General features: G+C 37.9%; 1 protein-coding gene across 22 annotated transcripts in view; it reads right to left on the bottom strand.

The window, feature by feature from the left end:
- TCF4 (transcription factor 4) overlaps positions 1–19,722 on the bottom strand; it is a 354,962-nt gene that overhangs the window by 57,080 nt on the left and 278,160 nt on the right. The gene's annotated exons all lie outside the window — the stretch shown is intronic.

Here is a 19,722-nt window from a genome sequence, read left to right as displayed (position 1 = left end):
GGCCCAAAGCATCTCATGGTCAATGGGACATTGCCACCCATGACTTTACAAGAAGCAGGCAGAAAAGGCAAAATTTCTACCACGTCCATCCTAGATCTGACCAAACCCTGGAAACACTGCCCCTTTCCGAATACAGAAAATCAAAAAAAGGCCGAGTAGGTTTGTGTGAATGGAAAACCAGGTGTGATATTTTCCAGTTACGGGCAAAAATATTGACAACTATGTCCGGTTGTAAATATATTATATAATACCCATAGGGTTGTCCTGGGAGCCTAAGCATTCTTTTTTTTTTTTTTTTTTTTTTTAACACAAATGGCCCATGAGCATGTAAAAGGTAAGAAGAGAAACACCTGCCTCAAGCTTCTCCCGTTTTGTCTACCTTTCAATTAAAATTGAAAGAGAGACAGAGAGACAAAAAAGACAGATAAAATGAATGCACTCTCCAGATCGCAGAAAGTGACAAACAGATCTTGGAATATTAAATTCCCATAGTGTTAGCTTTTTGTAGAGATGCATGAAAAGGGCCATTAAAAGCCCAGGTCTACATAGACCCCGACAATCAGTGTGTACACATGAAGGGGGAGGAAAACCCTCATTTATAGTTCTTATTATCTTTGTATGTTCAATAAACTTAAAAACTGCCAAAATCCTAATTTACTTACATTCGTTTACTAATACTCAGGAGACTTGGGGAACCAGTCCTTTATAAAAATAGCTTGTGTATTTTCTTGTTTATGTTTGCTTTAAAGAAGACAGCACAGTAGAAAAGCACACATTCATAAGGTATAGTTTAACTTTCACTGGGTTTCCCCCTTGCCTTTTCTGCTAAATATAATTTTTTTTTAATCCCCGTTTCCTTTTGCTCCAAAAGTTCCTCTCTCCAGATGGTCGGAGAGACTGAAACGCTGTCATCCTCTTGATGAAAATGGATACCTTCCTGCCTCCAATTTGAAGCGGGCGGCTCACAAAACTGGCAGTGAACCTCTGGTGATATTCACAGGTCACAGGAAAAGAAAAAAGAAATCCACCAATAAAAAGGCAACTGCAGAGTTACCAAAAAATAACTCCCATTCTTTTTTTTTTCACAGCGCACATGGAATAAACACCCTGAGAAAAATTATGTAATTGCTCTCAAAACACCAAGAATCACGAACTAAGCGCTAATAAGAGGTTTAGGATTTCACAAAGGATAGGACCACAGAGACAGATGCGGGAAAATATGCATACACATGCATACATCAAATAAATGCTACATATGCCCCACAGTGCCCTTGAAATTGGGAGGTCCTGGAGACTGAACAAAACAAAAATAAACCAGAAAAACCCTTGCACACTTTAAAAAACAAGGATTCTTCCTAAGTCATGAAAGAATCTAAGCCCTGTATTTTTCCTGGGCTAGATTTCATTTGATTTTTAAATTTTAGTCATATTTTAAATGTGTAAACAGCTACTTGCTTCTATTTCTACAGGGCTTACGATAAAGGGAAAACTTTTTCAAGTATCTCTTAGGGATAAAGAATAAAACATAAGCCAGGAATCCCAAAGCAAATCAATACCCTAAGTTTATTAAGCAAAACCCAGTATTTCCTTGAGAATTATACAACTGAGCAACAGTTTGGAAAATACTACTAAATGTATTAGAGGTCTTGAGATTAGGCTAAAAGATGAAAAAAATATTACCTTCTAGGGAAAGGGGAAATTGAAAATTAGATCATCTCATTCTAATGACAGAATGAACACAAACAACTATAATATACCTACAGACTATTAGTCTGACAGGTTCCCGGTCAATCAGTATTAATACAAGTTAAGTATACTATGTATTACTCCCAAATTTCAGAAATCAATATATTTACTATAAAACTGAAAATAAACTCTCCCATATTATTAAATCACCTTCTATTTTAAAACAATCAAAATAAATTCTTTTAGGATAATATATAATTTTAATTACGTATTCTACTACATTACCCTTAAACATGTAGTATAATTATCACATAAGTACAACGAATACATACAATTCGATGGCACCTAACAAGATTCATCTTTTTCCCAGATTTGGGTAGAATTATTTGATACCTCTTTGGGGAGGTACGGACAAATCTTTGGTAATTTTGCTCATATAAGGAGGCTACTTGGACTGTAAATTATGATCAAGCACAAAGATCTGAGAATAAGAACACTTATCCCAAATTCAGAAATACTGCCTGCATGAAAAAGAATATCTATGGGGTTAAAAAAGTTTTTAGGCTATATCATACCACACAATTTCTATTTTTCTGGTGTAGCCAAATTAAGATTCTTTAGATAAGGTGAAAGCCTTTGTTAACAAGAAATCGAACACTGTTTATAGCTTCTTAAAAAGGGCAATTTCTGTATATTTTATAAATTTTCTTCATATTATAACTGATCAGGTACAATGTTATTCCCTCTTAATTCATATACTTCATCTTTCTCATTCGGAAGTTATTTTTAAGGTAAGTGCTCTATATATTTGTTTATATAAATAAATACCACATAGAACTATATTTTTTAAAGTAGAAGGAATCAAAGATTTAGCTCAAACCCGTCCCCCGCATTTTAATTATAAGAAAATTCAATAATGGAACGGTCAAAGCAAGTGCTCAAGATAGGCAACTATGGATTACTCTTTATTTTCTACTACTTAATGGTTACTTTCTTTAAAAATCTTGGTGGAAGTATAAGATGATATTTGCGAAAACAGAGTGATCACTTCAGTTTATCCTTAATGCTCTAATTTTTAGTAACCTGGATGACCAGTGAGCTGCCTCATTATTTTATTTCAGTCAACTATTTTCCCAGTCTCTCAAAGGACTTGAAAGTACGGGTTGCAAGAAGGTATTTAATAGAGATACTAAATTCAATAAGAAAAGTTCACACCACCTTAATTTTAATTATTATACCCTAGGTAAACAGAAAGATGACTTACACGTTTGTTAAAGAAAATAGCTTTTTATTTAACAGAACAATAACAAACACCGCAGATATCTTCAAATGACTAACACAAGAAAATCAGTCCAGTGGAAAATGAAATACAAATCCCAAACTGTAGCTTGTATTGTAGTGTATTGAAGTGACTCTGTCAAGGAAACATGAGGAAAGACTAAAGGGAAACAAAAATCTACACTTAGTTTTCTTCTGATAAGGTATCTGAGATCAAGGTGACCTTTGGCATTCCAGTTCCTGCCACAAGAGTAACTAAAGAAGTGTGAAATTTTTGTTGCAAAATTGGAAATGGAGAAACTTGGCTCAAGCTCAAAGGCTACAGCCCTTTGAGTGAACTATTTGTTTAATAAACGCTTCATGGAAGGGCTTCCCTGGTGGCACGGTGGTTAAGAATCCGCCTGCCAATGCAGGGGACAGGGTTTCGATCCCTGGTCCAGGAAGATCCCACACGCCGCGGAGCAACGAAGCCCGGGCGTCACAACTACTGAGCCTGCGCTCTAGAGCCTGCACGCCACAACTACTGAGCCCGTGTGCCACAAGGACTGAAGCTCGCATGCCTAGAGCCCATGCTCCACAAGAAGAGAAGCCACAGCAATGAGAAGCCCGCGCACCACAACAAAGAGCAGCCCCCGCTCTCTGTGCAACTAGAGAAAGCCCGGGTGCAGCAATGAAGACCCAACGCAGCCAAAAAATAATTAATTAATTAATTAATTAATTAATTTAAAAAAAAAGCTTCATGGAAAACTAATAGCTAGTTAATATTCAAAGTTAGCACCATTATCTTTTCTCCTACAGTCCTGAATTTAAAACAAAATCACAAATACAGAAATTCTGAGCTTAACAGAGCTCTCTAGATAACAGTAAACCCTGAATAAATAAAAATTCTAAAAGTTCTCATTTTACAGAATTTTTGTTGTAATTTGAGATGTATTACTATGGCACATTAGCTGTTGCAACCAATGTTCTGATTATCATTTGTGCCATCATCAAAGAAACAATGTGACACATTCTTTGAAATAGAACCTCCGTCTACTAGAAAAGAAGGAAACCAAGCAAACACACAAACCAATGAACAAAATGAAGGGAGTAGAATGCATATTCTACCGTTTCCCTTTGAGGTGCTCATTTTTATCTGTCTTGGCATGTCAGTTTCACTTATGGAGATTTTTAAAAATAACAATGATTACCATTTGTTCAGGGCCTCTTGTGGAATAGCTTTTCTGCCAGGAGCTCCATACACATTATTTCTAATCCTCATAATAATCAAACAAGATGGACATTATTAATAGTATCATTCCTATTTCACACAGCTGAAGGATGGTAGAGAGGTCAGATGCACTGGCCCAGAGAGGCCTGGGTCTGAGTGCGAGTTCCATCATTTATGAGCTAGGCAACCTTGGACCTGTTACTTTACCCTCTCTGGTCTTCAGATTCCTGGCTGTAAAGAGGGAATGACAGTGCCTGGTATGCCAAATCCTTGTGAGAATTAAAAGGCATAATGTGTATAAACGCAACTAGAATAATACCTGGCACTTATTAAGCATGCAAAAAAATCAGATAATTGTGTTAATGTTGTGCTGCTATTTTTTTTTTTTTTAATTATCTGGACGAATGTGATTCAGGAAAGTTAACCCACTTTTCCATGTTAAAAACTCACCAAGTGGTAAAGGAAAGATTCGAACTAGTCATCAAAGTCTATGTTCTTTCCATTAAAAAACAATTTCTTGATCTTAAGAGGCAAAAAAGAAAAGATATTTTAGCTATGAACACAAGGCTGTACTTTGGCCATGGTTTAATAGAAATATTCTTGTGGGGTCTCATAATTACCTTTTAAGAAAATAAAACGTGATAAGGCATGTTGACAGTAAAACCAATATATGTTGGTTACTTTCTTCCCAAAGTGGGAAGCTGAACTCTGGAGGGGATAAAGGGAAGTGGTTATAGATCATGTATCATGAGGTGTGTAACTGAGTGGGGTTGGGTGATAGCCACTGGGCTTGTACAGTAGACCTTTAACATTCATTAACATTACTACCTCTTTGTGATCTGCAAGTACCCTCTGAATAAATAATTTCCAAAGAGAACCAGTCGAGAATAACTGAAACATTGTAATTGAGACTTTCAGATCCTTAAAGAGAGTTACTGTATGCTCCATAATGAGTAGAAAATAGCAAGGCACAATTATGCCTCAGATGTCCAAGTGCTGGCGAGGCTGACTTAGTAGCTCACACCTTGGGAGATTTCACAAATATTCTAAACTGTGACAGACACTCAAATGCCAAGAGTTTATGGTGTGTCACTGATGTTCACAAACCTAGGCATATGCATTGATGCTTCCCAGCATCTAATGGGGAAAAGTACTTGTAGGGGATCAGCTCACTACTCAGGCAACTAACTGGATTGGACCTCAACTCTTATTGTTTGAAGGACATGGGTCACAGTAAGAGAAAAGAACGGCTATAGGGCAGTGATACCTACCCAAGGGCCTGGACAGAGCCCAGGGCTCCTGACTTCTCATCCAGTCTTCCTGGCACTCTCCTTCCTAAAGTCTTTTTTTAACTTTATAACTTAAATATTCCAATGGGTAGTAAAACGGCATAAAAGGTTAACAAGCAGATACAAGTAACAGAGTTGAATAAGTTGTCATAAGGTTTACAGGCACTGAATAATGCTCAGGAGTATTAAAAAGAAGGCAATACACAACCCAACAGTGCAAAGAAAAACAAAAACCAACTACAGAAATAAAAATTAATCATCTGATATATTTTCAGTATATATTACCAAGTCAAGGAATATTTTACTAATGGAAAAAGATCCTATTTCATTTCCAAATGATGGTTAAAGGCCACTTTGCATTATTATCACATTAACAGGAAATCAGTTTAGAGATAACACATAAATGTTGCAGTTTATTGACAAATAGATGGATATTTAATTATACATGAAAAAAAATTCAGAGGTATAATCTGTTGCAATTGTGAAACTTTTATTTCCATCTCAATCACTTGAAGCTTTTATAGGAATTAAATAAATTCTAAGTGCCATAAAGTAACTCCCAGTAAAAAGAGTTTTACTCCTCAAACTATTTTTATTAGTAGTCTGAAAAAAAATCACAATTATCTAGACATGTATAAAATGTACCATTCATGTATATGATATTCATATTTTATTTCTACTAACAGCAATGACCTGTCTTCACTCTACCATAGTGCATCACAAAAAAACAAATGAAAAAGAATATGGATATGAACCCCCTAAAAGAAATTCCTTGAGTATGTAATATATTTAGAACACAAGTCATTTTGAGCATATATCCAAACACTCCATGACAAATACTACATATAACTTTTCTACCCTTCCGAATATCAGTTGAGTTTTGATTATCCGTTCATGAGTATATTAAATCTGAAGCTAAACTCTACAAGTGAATTACAGCCAAGAATTTTATCCTTCTCAGCCACGAAATTTCCTTTCCTATGTTAAGTAGTAGACTTTTAAGAATTTTAATTCCCTTCTTTGCATCTCTATCTATCAAATTGTGTAACTCAAAGAAATTAAAAGACCCAAGGAAAGCAACAGAAAGGAGAAGCAGAGATCTGAGTGATCTATAACGGGTCAGAAGCACAGAAGCACGCAGGATGGGCAGACTGTAGCCCATGCACTTTCGACCAGCACACTCAGCCTGCAGCAAGCTCGGCCATGACACAGGAAAAAAGTGAGCTGGACCCATTATTAACCGCAAGAGCTACAAAAAAAACCTGACGTTCTTTTTTTTTTTTTTTTTTTTTAAATTAATTAATTAATTTATTTATTTTTGGCTGTGTTGGGTCTTCATTGCTGCGTGTGGGCTTTCTGTAGTTGTGGCGAGCGGGGGCTACTCTTCGTTGCGGTGCACGGGCTTCTCATTGCGGTGGCTTCTCTTGTTGTGGAGCACGGGCTCTAGAGCACAGGCTCAGTAGCTGTGGCACATGGGCTTAGTTGCTCCGCGGCATGTGGGATCTTCCCAGACCAGGGCTTGAACCCATGTCCCCTGCATTGGCAGGCAGATTCTCAACCACTGTGCCACCAGGGAAGTCCCAACCTGACGTTCTTTATGGCCAGACAGTTCTACCTTGTTCTTTCCTTTCTTCAAATTAAAAGACAATATGTTTTTAAATATAGCTAGTTGTAGTATGTTTTTCAAATCTCTAAATTTCAACCAATTAAAAAAGACTCTGTGTAGCTTAAAAATTTACAAGGAAGGAAAAAAACTTTGCTTCAATTAAAAATAAAAAAAAAACTAAGAAGCACTAATAATTGTATAGCAATATTATTGTGATTTAAATCTACACAGTGTCCCATTAGTTTACAAGTATTTTACAAGTATCAGTGTGTTATCACTGCAAACATGAGGCAGCAAAACTGCGAAGATAGGTATGATTAGGCTCACTCTGTTATATCATAGATGTATCACACACATGATATTGGGATATATCATAGATATAGAACGTTTGAGATTTTAAGCTGTTTTCACATATTATCCTGCAGCCATCTCAGTGATCTATGCAGGGAGTTAACAGTTAAAAACAAAGAAAAGAAACAATTTATTATGGTATTATAACTTAACACTCTCTAGAACTGGAAAGGGATCTGGTCCCAATGCCTGTCAGTCCAAGCTCTTGTCACTGTTGGCATGACAAAGTGATGCCAGTGATAAAAAATAGCTAACACTAAATTTACTTAGGGCATGCCAGACACTATTCCAGCAAAACTGTACATCTCCTCATTTTGTCTTGACACACTAATCCTATTGTTTTATCATCCCAGTTTTACATAGAAGGAATTTGGAGGCATAGACACATTAAGTAACTTGCTCCAAGTCACATAGCTAGTTAAGTGGAAAAACTGACATTCAAAATCATGTCATCTTGTTTGGGAGTTTGAGCTTTAACATGATCTCTTGATCGCTAAGGGGCTTCTCTCCAAGGTGGTCATAGACCCCTACCTAAACCCAGATTTGTAGAATTCTGGATCCCCTTTACATACTCTATGGCCATGTAGCAGACAAGGGGCTGAGAATGCTGTTTGGCCCAAAGAGAAGAACACAAGACGACCTCAGTCAGCAGAGCACAAAGAAAGTTCTTGTGCACTACTACAAGGAGGACCGTTCATCTGTCTTTCAGACCTGAAGCTGAGCCATGTAGCAGCAGGACCTGATACTCTTGTTTGACAGTACTGAAAACAGAGAGAGGCAAAGAATCTGCTGAGAGTTACACTGGGGTTTAGTGGTGACGAAATACCAATACACTAAACTTTTCTTTTTTTAATAGAAATCTCTGCCCAACTTTTATTTATTTTTTTAAAAATAAATTTATTTATTTTATTTAATTTATTTTATTTTTGTCTGCGTTGGGTCTTCGTTGCTGCGTGTGGGCTTTTCTCTGGTTGCGGCGAGCGGGGGCTACTCTTCCGTGCGGTGTGCGGGCTTCTCATTGCAGTGGGTTCTCTTGTGGAGCACGGGCTCTAGGCACGTGGGCTTCAGTAGTTGTGGAGCGTGGGTTCAGTAGTTGTGGCCCACGGGCTCTAGAGCGCAGGCTCAGTAGTTGTAGCGCACGGGCTTAGTTGCTCCACGGCATGTGGGATCTTCCCGGACCAGGGATCGAACCTGTGTCCCCTGCATTGGCAGGTGGATTCTTAACCACTGCGCCACCAGGAAAGCCCAATATACTAAACTGATGAAAAAACCCCCAGCACACTATTACTTAAGGCATTCATGCGAAGTGTGACTACAGTCCCGTCTATGTGTACCAGCCTCTGGCTCCGAATACGTCTTTTTATTTTTACACCTGCATTGCTCTTGCTCTTGGCACTGACGGAGCAGACACTGTATGTTTGCTATTACTTTCAATGTGGTGTATCACGGGGATGCCCAGGAGTATCCTGGCCCTCCCTGAGAAGGCCTTAAATTGATTAAGTTACACCTGGCCAAAGATCTCTTGGAATACTTTACTTAATTGCGTAAAATTTGGTCCAGGGGAAACCTGACTTCTTCCTGGTTACATCCTTATGTTACTTATTCACAGGGGAACCGGCTTCCTGACCAGGCTTAGGATCAGCACAGATAAAAGATTGTAGATATTAAGCCCATCACATCTCTTTAATATGTTTTGAACACCTAAGTTGTTTCCAAGCTTTTATTTATTGAATGCTCATTAGAAATTAAAGGTAATGTTAAGAAGAATGTGATTTATCTATCTAGTTATCTTCAATCATAAACAGATGTAACTAAATTATTTTATATCTCTATCACAGCTGTCACATCAAATTCATGACTATCAGTTATTTCTAATGGATCAGCTCCCATCTCAATACTATTTTGTCCTCTTTCACTACCAACTGTTTGCTTTTTTTTCTTTTAGGTGATAACTATGGGGTCATGAGGAGGTATTGGAACATCAAAATACCGTTGGTTATATCTGCCGATAAATAGCTTTGTGACCTCTGATGACATAGTTTCATCAATTGAATGAGGGCAGCATGTTTTCAGGATGAAAACAAATTACATGATTCCACAATAAAGAAGAAAATTAATTTTAGGTTTATTCCGATGTTGATTATTGTTGTTTCTTCTATACTCTGCTGAAGGCTAAGAAGGCCTGCTGAGGATGGTCCATCACAGAAACAATAAAGTTTAAAAAAAGTGTTATGAAAAAATGTGCAGGTGTGATTGTGTGTGTGTATGTGTGTGTGTGTATGGTTACCTGGCACAGAATAGGCCCCAGTAGTTACTAAATGCACACATGAATGAATGAATAAACGCATCGCGCACAAGATACAAGTCAAACTAAGAATAACATCATAACACAGAGAAAGATAAACATTCATTGGTTCTGCCAAAATAGATTTTAGTACATTTTACTTCTTGATGTGTTTTAGGGCTGAGCTGTCTTTCGAAAGTGGAGGCAATTACCTCTAACGATCCTATTTAAGGGTTCCAAGAGGACCATTTCCTGCCCTTTTCCCTTTGAACCCAAGGTCACAGGTTGATGCCTGAGGACTAGAGCTCACATCCTTCACTGGATGTTAATAGGTGTGATTTTTAAAAAGGGATCTAAGCTCAAATAAGTTTGGTCACTATTGGGGTAAACAAATACCATTGCAGCAGACCTTAGTGAACGTACAATACTACAAGAGGTACAAGTCTACTTCCCTGGAAATAATTCCACATCACAAACCCACTTTTCAACACACCTCCAATCATCCCCCATCTTGGGAAATGCTTGTATAGTCTGTTAGCAGTTATTACACTTTGATGTGATAAGGTCTCTAATCTTTTCCCAGGAACTAATTTTTAAGAATGAGAGGGAAGTGAAGAGGGGATGAGGGTACAGAGAGGGCTTTACCAGAAGGGAAAGCAGCACCAGAGAAAAATGCTGATTACTTTATAGTTTGACCTTGTGCAACCCTAAATGTGCCATTCCTATTCCTCCAATTCCAGTGTCTTTAGGGCTGTGTTTGTACAGCGCAGAGGGCCAAAGGGCCATCATTCCTAAGTACACATTCCTTCCCGGAAGCAAGAGAGACTAGGAAGAAGGTTGTGTCAGACAAAAGCAGAAAGACACACTTTCAAAAGCAGAGACCCAAACAAGAAGGGAAAGATGGTGAGAGCAAGATTCTAACAGATATTAGGACAAGGGGAAATTTCAAAAAAAAACACAATTCACAAAAGGGGTTATGTACTTCTTTAGATACACCGTCTTTGACCTTGAGCTTAACTGCATAAAAGGAAATTCGGTGAAATTCTATGATTAATCATCATAAAAAGTGGATATTTTCAAAGTATTTTAAATTGCAAAGACTTTCTACATCCATTACATTATTTAATAATCACTTTGAGATTGATTACCTACCCAAGTGGTCAACCATCTCACCCATCTTATACATTAGGAGACAGAAGCTGGGAGAGCACCTTCTCTTCCCAGTAGTCAAATGACTGTAGGACAGCAGGAGAAAGGTTATAACCTAGGTCTTTTTTGTTGCTGTTGTTCATATACTATTGTGTGAAATTTTAAAAAAAAGTTTTTTATTTTACTGAAATATAGTTGATTTACAATGTTGTGTTAATTTCTGCTGTACGGCAAAGTGACTCAGTTATGCATATATATATTCTTTTTCATATCCTTTTCTATTATGGTTTATCACAGGATATTGAATATCGTTCCCTGTGCTATACAGTAGGACCCTGTTGTTTAACCTAGGTCTTTTCACTGCAAATCCCAGATCAGAGTTGTTAGCACTTGATCAGAATATCCTTCCAAATCACCTATGGTCTAAAGAATCTGGAGATCAATTTTTCATATTAGTAAATGATATCTACTAACGTTGAGTACAGTTAAAGATGAATTCTAGGCTGGGCTTTGAAGCATCAAACTTAACACTGGGTGCTTCAAGCAGATGCCTTCATCTTCTGCTTACCAAGAGAATCGTTAAGAACAGTGAGTTTCCAATCTGGTAAAGTTTTGAACAGGAATCACTGCCATGGTACACTGTAAAACTATTATCCCATCCTCCCTTTCACAAAGCTGAAAAAAGTACAAATGACCTTTTTTTCTGTCAAAACGTATGGCCCTAAGTACTTTCAACTAAAAACAAAAGCATGAAATAATTACCAAATGTATAACTGTGGCACAGAGTGAAATGAAAAAAAGAGAAGTATGCAAATTGTCAACCTCTCTGTCCAATCAGCCACCTCTCTTTATCCCTTCAGATACCTGCCCCTCCCCCATACCCAGGGCAAACTTTCAGGTAAAATCAACCAGCAATGTTTCACTGCCTTAACTCACAGCAGAGCTTCTAGATGCTTTGGTACATAAAAATAAATAAATAAATAAAATAGGATGCCAGAATTTTCATTAGAAGCTAGCTGGGAGATTTCAGACGTATAACAATCAACCAGAAAATGTATGAAAGTGAGTATAGTTTGTACTAAACGTTTACGCAAAGGAAATGTAAAGGAAATTATTCCATTAGGCTAGGGTTATTAAAAAAAAACCTTTAAGACTGGGCAATAGAAGACCAAGTGACCAACAATTAATAGGTCATATCTTCAAGCACATTTAAAATACAATTCAGTTGACTTTCTCTAATATTTAAATTCCAGACACTTTTGCATGCGATCTAGTTCTTCTTAATTTTAAAGATACACAGTTTAAAGCTCTGCTACTGGCTATTTCAAATATTTTTCTGGAATAACAAAGGTATAAATAAATATAAACAATAGTAATTTCTTTAACAATAAAAATTACAGTAAGAATGCCCCTTTGATTCCTTTCCAAGAAATGAAACCTTTTATAAATAAATTACTTTGTTCAATCATTTTGAATCTTCAAAACAGAAATGTAAAATCCAGATGATTGCTCACTGTTAAGATAAGGGAAGCAGTTTAAAATTCTCAATGTTGAAGAACATAATGAGAAAGTTTCTCTTGTAAGAAGAGGAACACAGCAGTTTCACATAATAAAAGGCTTAGAATTGATTATCTTTTTTTTTCTTCCTTGATAAATTACTAACTGGTGAGAACTTAAGAGAAATATACAGAAAGCTTAAAAAGAAGCAAAGGATGTTTCCTTTTTTCCTTTTCCTGATGGAGAAACATCCATTAAATATATACTTCTTTGCTTACATAATTAGGACATATTAGATCCTCTGTCAGGAACTTTCCAATCTCTAGGTAGGTAGGTAGGTAGGTAGATAGACAGACAGACAGACAGATAGATGTATATAGTATGAATGTATGTATATGCAAGTTTGTGTATATGATAAAATTAAAGGTTTATAAAACACAGCCGCCGGTGGATAGGGAGGAACTACTTAATGGGTATGGGGTTTCCTTTAGGGGTGATGAAAATGTTTTGGAAATAGACAGATGCAGGGGTTGCTCAACATTGTGAATATACCAAATACCAGTGAACTGCCCATTTAAAAATGGTTAATTTTATGTTACGTACATTTCACCTCAATTAAAATAAAACAAAACAAAATCACTGTAGCAGGCCTATAACTTAAGCATCCTTCACAAAAAATATTAGTGAGGACCCATCTGCAGGGAGGTGGTATTCCAGGAGAAGAGAAGACCAACGATCAGCCATATTTCTTAAGCAGTAAGCCTTGTCATCAGATGCTAGTTGGAAAATGTAGGTAAATAATGCAGCCATTATCAAAACTGCTCTCTCACCAAAGTCACTCATCATCTCTTTGTCACCAAATTCAATCTTCTTCATTCTATCAAGGAAATGAGCTTATGATTCTCCCTCATTGCCAAAACAGCTTAAGTGAGCTAACCAGCTGTAGATAATGGTCCCCGATGGAGACTATCTTTCCAGTTTTGATTCTACCACTCATTAACTGACCACCAGTAGATCATTCAGCCTCTCTCTCAATCTTATAATATTCATTTGGAAAATACAGATCATGACATCTGCTGCTACATGGAGATGTGGTGCAAATAAAACCAAATCATGCTCTGAGAAAACACCCTGAAAAAAAATGGACCTCGACGTATCTAATTTGTATAGCATGTTCAGCACCCTCGTGATGCTTAAAGTCTTTTTTGATGGTGATGAGTCCATTTTCTTTAATGGAAAATTTCTTGATACGTAGACAACCTATTCAGCTCTTTCTCTATCAAGTACAAATGGGAATGGGAACCAGTGGTGTCATATCGACAGGAGTATGGACCAAAAAACTTCGGGGAAAGAGTGAGCTCAGTAAGTTTTAATCAAATATATTTCATCTTCTAAACTTCCCCAGCACTTTACTTTTAGAAATTTGTAAATTTTATGAATTATACAGGTCTTCCCTCCCATAAAATACGGTGGGCTCCTTAGGGAAAGAGGGTGTGATACAGAGGACATTCAATGAAATAACTTGCCTATAGCAGGTGCCCAATAAATATTTATTATACAAACAAGGGCAACAGCCAAAGTAAAAGAAGACCAATTCTTTCCTGCACTTACAAAGCTTACACAGCAGATTTTTGGCACTGAAGTGCCTTACAGAAGTGTATTTCAGGTATCTTTGTTGAGAAAAACTGTCCTCTGAATCATGAATGGCTTCTTTAAGGTACTGCACAATGGGGGTGAATCTCTGGCCTCATACCAGGAGGAAGATGTCACATAGAGATTACACAGATGTGAAAGATACTATGCTTCAGTTTCACAGATGTCCAGCATTGAATGTGCAAAATTTCTCAAGGAACTCATCCATGTAGAATTTATGGGAATCTCTGATGTGCTATATTTGTGATATCTGTTCCTTAGTTTCTGTGTCCAGATTTTAAAAATAAAGATTGCATGAAAACTAAAACAAACAGAGAGTCAGTCTAGGACTTTATAATTTTCCAAAAAAGATTGAGAAACTCAAACAGAAGTCACAGGCAGGTTAGGACCACACATCACCTTTGATGGTGCTTTCTAATATCTACATTCAGTGGGAACTCAAAACCAAACTGAACTGGGATAAGGAGGCATAACAGAGTACAAACCTCAAGCTACACTCACCACTTAAATAACTCTCCCCTTTCATCTGCCGTCTTAATTCCTCCTATTCTTTCATGGATCTGTCCAGAATCCCTCCTTCACCTGATTGATCTGTAAGGCTCATTTTACCCTTTGCATGTCTTCTAACTTGTGTTGCTGTCTTCTGCTTTATATCTATGGTCTATTTTCCCAAATACATTCCAATCCCCTGGGTTGTATGTGGCTCATTCTTTCTACCAGTCTCTCTGTCTGGAAGATGATTATTTTCCATTGATGATGGTGATGATGATGATGAAAAAAGCATCTTGCCATGGACTTTCCCCATTTCTTTATCTTTTTTCCATACCCACTCCTCCAATGAAACTGCTCAAAAGCTCCTGGATGCTGCAGCCAAATGTCACTTTCACTCTCAGTAACATCTGACACTGTTGACAATTTCCTCCTGCCAGTCAAATCTGCTTTCCTTGGCTTCTGTGACTATGTCTTCCTGTTGGTTCCTCCCATCTCTCTGGACTTTTAAATTCAATTACGTCTTGGGCATATCCATTTGAAGGGCTCCTCATTACATCACGATAACATCTCAACTCTTTAATGGGGTGCACAAGGCCATTTATGATCTAGCCACTGTTTATCTTTTCAGTCCCATCTTTCACTACTATCATTGGGCACCATGAGCTCCAGTCACCCTGCACTACCTTTGGATAACAGTATATGCCATTCTCTCCCTTGATCTGGTTATTACCCTTGCATTTTGCCTGCTGAATTCCCATTCATCGGTGGACCTCACTTCCTCCAGGCCAGATGTGGGATAGGTACCCTTCTTGTGTGTGTGTACCTTCAACAGCCTGTACTCCCCCATCGGTGCATTATCAGACTAAATGTAGCTCAGTTTACTTGTCTAACCCGTGTCTGTCTTGTTCAGAGTCATATTTCAGCACGGAGTTAGCATCGAAGCCTGTTCCCACCATCTGAGTGAAGGAGTTATAGGAAAAGAACATTAAAATGTGTTCTTAAACAACCAAAATAACACTTTCCTAAACAGAAAAGATGAAATCTCCCATCTCTCTCTAATTTCAAACTGATAACCTCAGGTGACAGTGCTGGTCCAAAGAATGGATAGAGGATGCCATCCAAGTGCACGTCAATGACTTACTTTCAGTGGGAGAAGCCTGAAGCTCTGGCTCTTTTTGTTCCCTAAATTCCCATGTGCTCTGCTCCTGTAGTTAAAGCCAGATGCCAAGGAACAACATATCAAGCAGAAAGGATATGGGGGCTCTAAGAACTCTGCAACTGTCCCAGGACTTACACTCCCTAATGTTATTAGCTATCTTGAGTGCAGTGTGGGAAAGAGAAAGCAAACTTCCACTACCTACAAGGCCACAGACCTCAGCAGTGAAAAAGATCAGGAGCCGAGGTCATGATCTGTGCTTGGTAGCGTACGGCGGTGTTGGCGGGGCTCCCACCATAATGCCAAGAGAGGTAACTGTTCTTCTTCATGAGGTTTTTACCTGCAGTGGTTTAGCGCTTTGATTTAATAGGCAGCATCAATTCCAGGACCAGTTTCTTAATAACGATGCTTTTCTTCTGTTCCTCTCCAGTCACACCAAAGAGGGCCGTACCAGTATGACTGTTCCTAAGGTGATCTGTGGTATTTTCTAAAATAGTCTGACGTGAACCAACCGGGTCAGAAAATGCTAAGATTTGCATTTCCTTGAAGTGTGATGCTATTTTTGAGCTTCTCATTGAAAAAAAAATTTAAACTGCAAGTAATTAAGTGTGGAGGAGCACACCAAAGGTGGCTCGCATTTACACACATGGTAAACTGATTTGCCATTGAACTGGGAGGTTAATATTAGGAGTGGGGAAGCCAAGCCGTGGTTTGTGTTTGTTCAGTGTCTCATACTATTTTTTTCAAATGTCATGGGCTCAGCAAAACCCGAAACACATTTTCTCAGCACTTCTCTCTATTTTTCAACCCATATGTATTCCAAGAGCAGTTTAATTCATATGTTTCTGATTTATTTACATGCAAGTCATCAGAATGTTTTGTACGAACTATTTGATGTCCAGGAAGCCTGTTGAGTCTTGCCTTTGAGGTTTTTTCCTTAGGATCAGGAAGCCATGATTTGCAAATAGAAAAAAAAAAAGAAAGAAAGAAAGAAAGAAGAAAGCTCATCAGAACCCCCAATATTTTGAACCTCAAAGGTTCAAAATTTTCTTCAAAAGGTAGATGGCATAAAGTCTGAGTACAATTCTTACAGTCTGCCGACTTTGTATTTTCCAGGTCCTAATTGACATTGCCCTTCTCAATGGTACTAATGCCTTCCTTGTGGACATAAAAGTACATATTTGCAATGTATGAACAAGAACAGATCCTAAAGAGAGATGCGAAGACCTCTTCAAAGATTAAGTGAATGCCTTCTGGAACATGGTATCTGGGGCAGGGGAGGGGGCTTCAGTATCCAGAGAGAAACGTTGTTATCACTTTTCCAGGAGAGTCCTGAGAAAATAAGCACCAGTTTTCACCCCACTAGGGATTTCACAAGCATTCTCTTTCCTCAATTTATAAAAGTAACTCTGATTCAGTTGTGATCTGAGAGTTGTTTGCATACATTTAAAAAACACCATAACATAATTTTATAAATATTTCTACCCTTTGTAAGTAACTGCAAACTAAAAAAAAAAAAAAAAAAAAGAATACTAGTAATTTTTAGGACTTCCATGGAGCAAGTTAATTCAAGGATCCCTATATTCAGACTTTTGAAAAAGCAGGGTTTTTTTCCATAATAAAGATTGATACCATGTAGTCAGCACATGTAGGAGGGCTTTTAGCATCGTGTCTACATAAATTCAATCAGTTTAAATGATACTGTAGAAGGTAGTAATATTTTAGAAGGCTGAATCTGATTTTAATAGCAGTGGATTTTTTAAAAAAGAAATTGTATATTAAAAAAAGGTTGGGCTTCCCTGGTGGCGCAGTGGTTAAGAATCCGCCTGCCAATGCAGAGGACACGGGTTTGGGCCCTGGTCCGGGAAGATCCCACATGCCGCAAAGCAACTAACCCCGTGCGCCACAACTACTGAGCCTGTGCTCTAGAGCCCATGAGCCACAACTACTGAGCCTGTGCTCTAGAGCCCATGAGCCACAACTGCTGAGCCCACGTGCCACAACTACTGAAGCCTGTGTGCCTAGAGCCCGTGCACCACAACTAGAGAAAGCCCGCGCGCAGTAATGAAGACCCAACGCAGCCATAAATAAATAAATAAATAAATAAATAAATAAATAAATAAATTTATTAAAAAAAAAAAGAAAAAAAGGTTGCCTCCTCTACAAACGTTCCTAAATTTCAGTCCCCAAATCAAATTGATGCTGGGCAAGAAGCATGTAACTGGTCTCTAATACTATCACATGCCTCTGTAGTGTGTCTCTAAAATATAAACCCACATTTCCCATCAGACTCTTTGTCCTCTGTTTGGCAGGATAGATTAGAAATGTTGGTTAGCCTGAGCTGGGACTGAAAGATTTCTACCTATGCCACCTTTCAAAACTGAGCTATCTCTCTTCCCAAAAACTCTTTTCCATTTTCCCAGTTTCAAAACCAGAATGGTGTTAGGGCTGAGAAGATTCAAAAAGTCTTCTCAGATCAAATCTCTCTCCAGCACAGCTGCTGTTAAGTGACCCAACATGTTCTAAGACACGTTCATGGTCCATACACTACATTATTTTGCTATGAGTCCCCAAGTCTACACATTTCAGAAAAGCTATATATATATATATATATATTTTTTTTTTTTTTTTAAATCACCAAAATGGACTTCTCAATACATCCCTCTTTGAAAGCAGCTAATATGGCATGAGCAGCAAGTAGAAATGTTAAGTCTTAAGCTGTCAAGCTGAATGATGATTTAAGGTTATACTCTGTGTCCAGTAAATTTCAGTCAAATAACTAAATAGCCACTACTAAAATATGTGACTAGAGCAAATAAATTAATCACTAATTGCTATGAATTCAAACACAGCTCAGGGGACGAAATTTTATTAAATTGTAGGAAGATTACCAAGTAACAAAATATAATCATTATCAAGACTGTAAAAAAAAAAAAAAAGAATCATTTAGCAAGCCAATTTGTATACTATATAGAGAAAGCTTGGGCAAAGGAAGACAGCAGCCTTCAGCAAATATCTTAAGACACAGTCAATACCATTGTAAAAATATGGTCAGTTTTCTCAACACAGTCATACAGACATCTCCATACAATTTAAGACAACAACTTAAGTTTTTAGTTTTTACTACCTTTCAATGGAGATCAGCTCTCAGGTGGAAATAAATATAAAGAAGTGTGTCACGTACTATAATTAGGTTTCAATAGCTGGCCTTCAGAACTAATAATTTATCTCACATTTTAAGAACTTTTGGGGAGGCCATGTTTTGACTTGATGGTCCTGGTTTGTTGGTTTTCCGTTAAAGAGAAGGAAGACGTTAACAGAAACATGCACTTGTGAGCTACCACATTATCTTTTTAAACTATATAAAGTCCTAATTGGGAGTAATATTTCGACATGCAACAGCTGAAGTGAAAAAGTCACAGCCTCATGGACTACCCATCTGCAGAACAGATTACAAGACATGTGAATTTGAGAGCATTATAGAAAAATGTTACTTGGAAAGCAAACATTTTCATGGGTAGCATTAAAAGTGTCTCTAATGTTCTTTTCCCCTCTTTGCCTCTCTGTTCCCCAATACTAGACCTTCCCTTGGCAAACTCACAGATGCAATCCCTGCTGTGCAGCGGTAATGAGGAGACTCTCCCTGGGTGCCCCCGACCGTCACAAATTTAGTAAGAGAGAAGTCACTGCGTGTGGGAGAGATGCGTCTCCAGCCTCTCCCTTCTGCAGGGAGATGCTCATCCAGACCCTACACGCCCCAACTCGCTGCTCCATTTTATGGCTTGAGATGTACAGGAAGTTAGAACCTCAGAGAATTCCTGCCCCATGAGGCAGATGCTCAAACAAATTCAAAGAGATGTCCTAGATGAAACTCACACATGCACACATATTAATCTCGATCACTGCCATTTTTCAGCGTCGTTTCAATGTTTAACAACCTGAACTAATGGCCATTTGAAAACATGTCCCGAGCTTCTGGAGGGAACCCACTCCCACCACCCATTTGGTGCTCAACTTTAGTAGAATTCTGCTCACCTCCACAGGCTGACCTGCTCTGGGATTTTTAACAGA

This window comes from Balaenoptera borealis (assembly GCF_965194805.1).
Source record: "Balaenoptera borealis genome assembly, chromosome: 14".
Taxonomy (NCBI): Eukaryota; Metazoa; Chordata; class Mammalia; order Artiodactyla; family Balaenopteridae; genus Balaenoptera; species Balaenoptera borealis.
Note: the sequence above shows the minus strand (reverse complement) of the source record. Positions and strands in the feature narration are given on the sequence as shown.